General features: G+C 41.1%; 1 non-coding gene across 1 annotated transcript; it reads left to right on the top strand.

Moving 5' to 3' along the window:
* The first annotated feature begins 2,981 nt into the window (after positions 1-2,981).
* LOC141682341 (small nucleolar RNA R71) lies at positions 2,982-3,088 on the top strand. The gene has a single exon (XR_012559743.1). It is a non-coding gene; the product is annotated as a small nucleolar RNA R71 (small nucleolar RNA).
* Positions 3,089-4,084: the final 996 nt, after the last annotated feature.

The following is a 4,084-nucleotide window of genomic DNA, read 5'->3' as shown; positions in this document are numbered from 1 at the left end:
TCCAATCAGGTGCAGTTATGACAGGTGCCGTGATCAAACTCTTCTTCAAGAACTCAAAAACAACTAGGCACTCGTCATCAAACTGGAACAGGACATCCTTTTCCAGAAGATTGCACAAAGGTTTAGAGATTTTTGAGAAGTCCTTGATGAACCTCCTATAGAAACCCGCATGACCAAGAAAGCTGCGAACTCCATTAATAGAAATTGGTGGAGGCATATTTTCAATAACCCCCACCTTGGCTTTGTTCACCTCAAGACCCTTACTAGAGACCTTGTGACCAAGAATAATGCCCTGTCGCACCATAAAGTGACATTTTTCCCAGTTGAGAACCATATTGGTCTCAACACACCTTTTGAGAACGTCGCCAAGATTTTGCAAGCATTCGTCAAAAGAATCACCAGACACAGAGAAATCATCTATAAACACCTCCACATTTTGATCAATTATGTCAAAGAAGATAGCCATCATGCATCTCTGAAATGTGGCAGGTGCTCCACACAACCCAAAAGAAACTCTTCTGAAGGCGAAAGTACCAAATGGACAAGTGAAAGTAGTCTTTTCCTGATCTTCTGGAGTGATACAATTCTGATTATAGCCCGAATAGCCATCCAGAAGACAGCAGTACTCATGCCCATCCCATCTGTCAAGCATCTGATCAATAAAAGGCAGAGGGAAGTGATATTTCCTTGTGGCCTTGTTCAGCTTCATATAGTCCATGCAAACTCTCCACCCCGTGACTGTTCGAGTAGGAATGAGCTCATTCTTCTCATTAGCAACAAAGGTGATACCACCTTTCTTCGGTACACACTGAACTGGACTTACCCAAGAACTGTCAGAAATGGGATAGATTATCCCTGCATCCAGCCACTTAAGAATTTCCTTCTTCACAACTTCTTTCATGATTGGATTAAGCCGTCTCTGCTGCTCAACAGTAGGCTTGCTACCTTCCTCTAGCAGAATTTTGTGCATGCAATAAGAAGGGTTGATTCCCTTAATATCTGCTATTGTCCATCCAATTTTCGATTTGAACTCTCTCAAAATTCTTAAGAGTTTTTCCTCATCACTATCTTAAAGGTCAGATGCAATAATCACAGGCAAAGTAGATGCATCACCTAAAAAATATACCTTAAGTGTTCAGGTAATGGTTTAAGCTCAAGTGTAGGAGCTTCCTCAATAGATGGCTTGAGGCGCTTTAGAGATTTGTTTAGTTTCTCCATTCCAAGAGATTCAAAAGGCATATACATCTTCCTCTTCCAGGGAGAAGCATTTAGATATTGCAATTGCTCATCACCTTCATCATCTTCACTATCTGAATTTCCCAACAAGGCATTTTCTAAGGCATCAGACCTTAGCAGTTGATCAAGTTCTGAAGTAACCACAGAATCGACCAACTCCACCTTTAAGCACTCCTCATTTTCCGTAGGGAATTTCATGGCATTGAACACATTAAAAGTTACATCCTGATCCAGCACTCGCATGGTGAGCTCACCTTTCTACACATCTATCAATGTTCGACCAGTAGCCAAGAAAGGTCTTCCCAAGATTATGGGAATCTTCTTATCCTCCTCGAAATCAAGAATTACAAAATCCGTAGGAAATATGAGTTTATCCATCTTGACCAAGACATCCTCCACAATGCCTCGTGGATATGTAATAGAACAATCGGCCAACTATAAGGTCATATAAGTAGGGTTTGGATCGGGTAAGTCCAACTTCTTGAAGATTGACAAAGGCATCAGATTGATGCTAGCTCCCAAGTCACATAAGCATACGTCAAATGACATTTTTCCAATGGTGCAAGGAATAGTGAAGCTTGCAGGATCTTTAAGCTTCGGAGGCAACTTCTGTTGCAGCACAACACTGCATTCCTCCGTGAGAGCAATGGTCTCCAAGTCATCAAGCTTCACTTTCTGAGAAAGTATACCTTTCATAAACTTTGCATAACTAGGCATCTATTCAAGAGCTTCAGCGAAAGTTATATTGATATGAAGTTTAATGAACACCTTCAGAAACTTCTCAAACTGCTTATCCAGCTTTTTCTTCTGTAGCCTCTTAGGAAAGGGAGGTGGAGGATAAATCTGCTTCTCCCCTGTATTACCCTCAGGAGGAGTGTGTTCAACAGTAGTCTTCCTCGTTTCCACTTCAGCTTCCTTCTGCACTTCTTCTTCAGCTACAACTTCTTCATCCGAAAATTGAGAGTGTTCGGGATTCGCAACCTTCCCAGACCTCAATGTAATTGCCTTTACCTGCTTCTTAGCTTCTCTATTTCCTGTAACTTCAGTGTCACTAGGAAGTGTACAAGGTTGACAATTTAGCAAGGCATTGGCAATTTGTCCAATTTGATTTTCCAAGGTCTTGATAGAATCTGCTTGGCTTTTGTACATGAGCCTCAACTCTTCCGATTCATATTTTTCATTAGACTGTTGCAGCTGGAGTTGTTGTCTTGGTGCATATTGCGATTGCTGAAAACCAGGGGGGTTGTACTGCTTTGCTGGATACTGCTAATAAGGCTGCTGAACCGCATTCTAAGTGTTGCTCCAGCTAAAGTTATGATGATTGCGGTTGTTAAGATGATAAGTGGCTGGCACAGGTTGCTGCGACCTCTGAAAGTTGCTCACGAACTGAGCGGATTCACTAGAAATAGCACACTGCTCCGTCTCATGGGCACCAGCACAAAGCTCACAGACACTAGTGATCTGATTAACTCCATAATTAGCCAAAGAATCCACCTTCATCATCAAAGCCTTAAGTTGAGCAGCTATAGCGGTAGCTGTATCTAACTCCAGAATCCCTGCTACCTTGCCCTGAGATAGTCTCTGAGTAGGATTCTGGTATTCATTAGCAGCCATCAGTTCAATCAATTCATAAGTTTCATCGTAGCTTTTAGCCCACAAGGCTCCTCCTGATGCTGCATCAAGCATGAGTCTACAAGTAGCACCCAATCCATTATAGAAACTAGTTAATGATCATCCAGTCAGGCATCCCATGATGAGGGCACTTCCTAAGCATCTCCATATAACGATCCCAAGCCTCACATAAAGATTCTCCAGGTTGCTGAGCAAATTGAGTAAGTGCGTTTTTGATTGCAGCAGTCTTCGTCCATAGGAAAGAATTTAGTTAAAAACTTTTGAGCAAGATCCTCCCATTTGGTGATAGACCCTGGTGGTAGAGAATGTAACCAGCACTTTGCTTTATTGCGCAGAGAGAATGGGAAAAGCCTCAACATAATACCATCTTCAGAAACTCCATTGAACTTGAAAGTGTCGCAGATCTCGATGAAATCTCTGATGTGCATGTTGGGGTCTTCTGTCAGAGAACCCCCGAACTAAACTGAGTTATGTATCATCTGAATCGTGCTCGACTTGATCTCAAAGGTAATAACCGAGATAGTTGGTCGAATAATATTAGACGGAATATCATTGATCTTCGGTTGAGAGTAGTCCATCAAAGCCTTTGGATTTGCTTCTGGTTCTCCCATTGCAATAAGAACCTCTTCTTCTATCTCAATTAAGATATCTTCTTCAACTTTCTCCTCGACTACAACTTCTTCCTCAGCTTGATCCAGTGTTCTCTTACGAGACCGAGAACGCGTATGCATACACGCTCGCTAGAGTACCTGAAACACGACAAGGAATTTAGTAAGTAACAATGTCCGAGTCACTGAACTTTAACGACCAATGATGACAAACACATAAACTAAAAATTAACACCGATGTCCCTGGCAGCGGCGCCAAAAACTTGTTAGGGCTAAAACACGCGCTAATATTCACGCAAGTCTACGCGATCACAAGTAATATAGAATTAATTCTAGTTCGTTCCCACAGGGAATGGTTTAGGTTAATTTCAATCAATATATTTATGCAACAATGGTATGGTTATTATCCAATGCTAAGACGAATAACAATTTGAGATTGTTTATAACTAAGATTAACTAAGGGATTATACTAAAGAACATTAACTAAGATTAAAGAGAGTTGAATACTATATGACACGCACATGGGATTTTAACTTCATTAAATACTTCATTCAATAGCCTTTTCGTTCTTAACCTTAGCATGTAATGGTGATGACACTAATCAGATA

Source organism: Apium graveolens, chromosome 8, assembly GCF_009905375.1.
Source record: "Apium graveolens cultivar Ventura chromosome 8, ASM990537v1, whole genome shotgun sequence".
NCBI classification, from domain to species: Eukaryota; Viridiplantae; Streptophyta; class Magnoliopsida; order Apiales; family Apiaceae; genus Apium; species Apium graveolens.
This window is presented reverse-complemented; position numbering and strand designations above follow the sequence as displayed.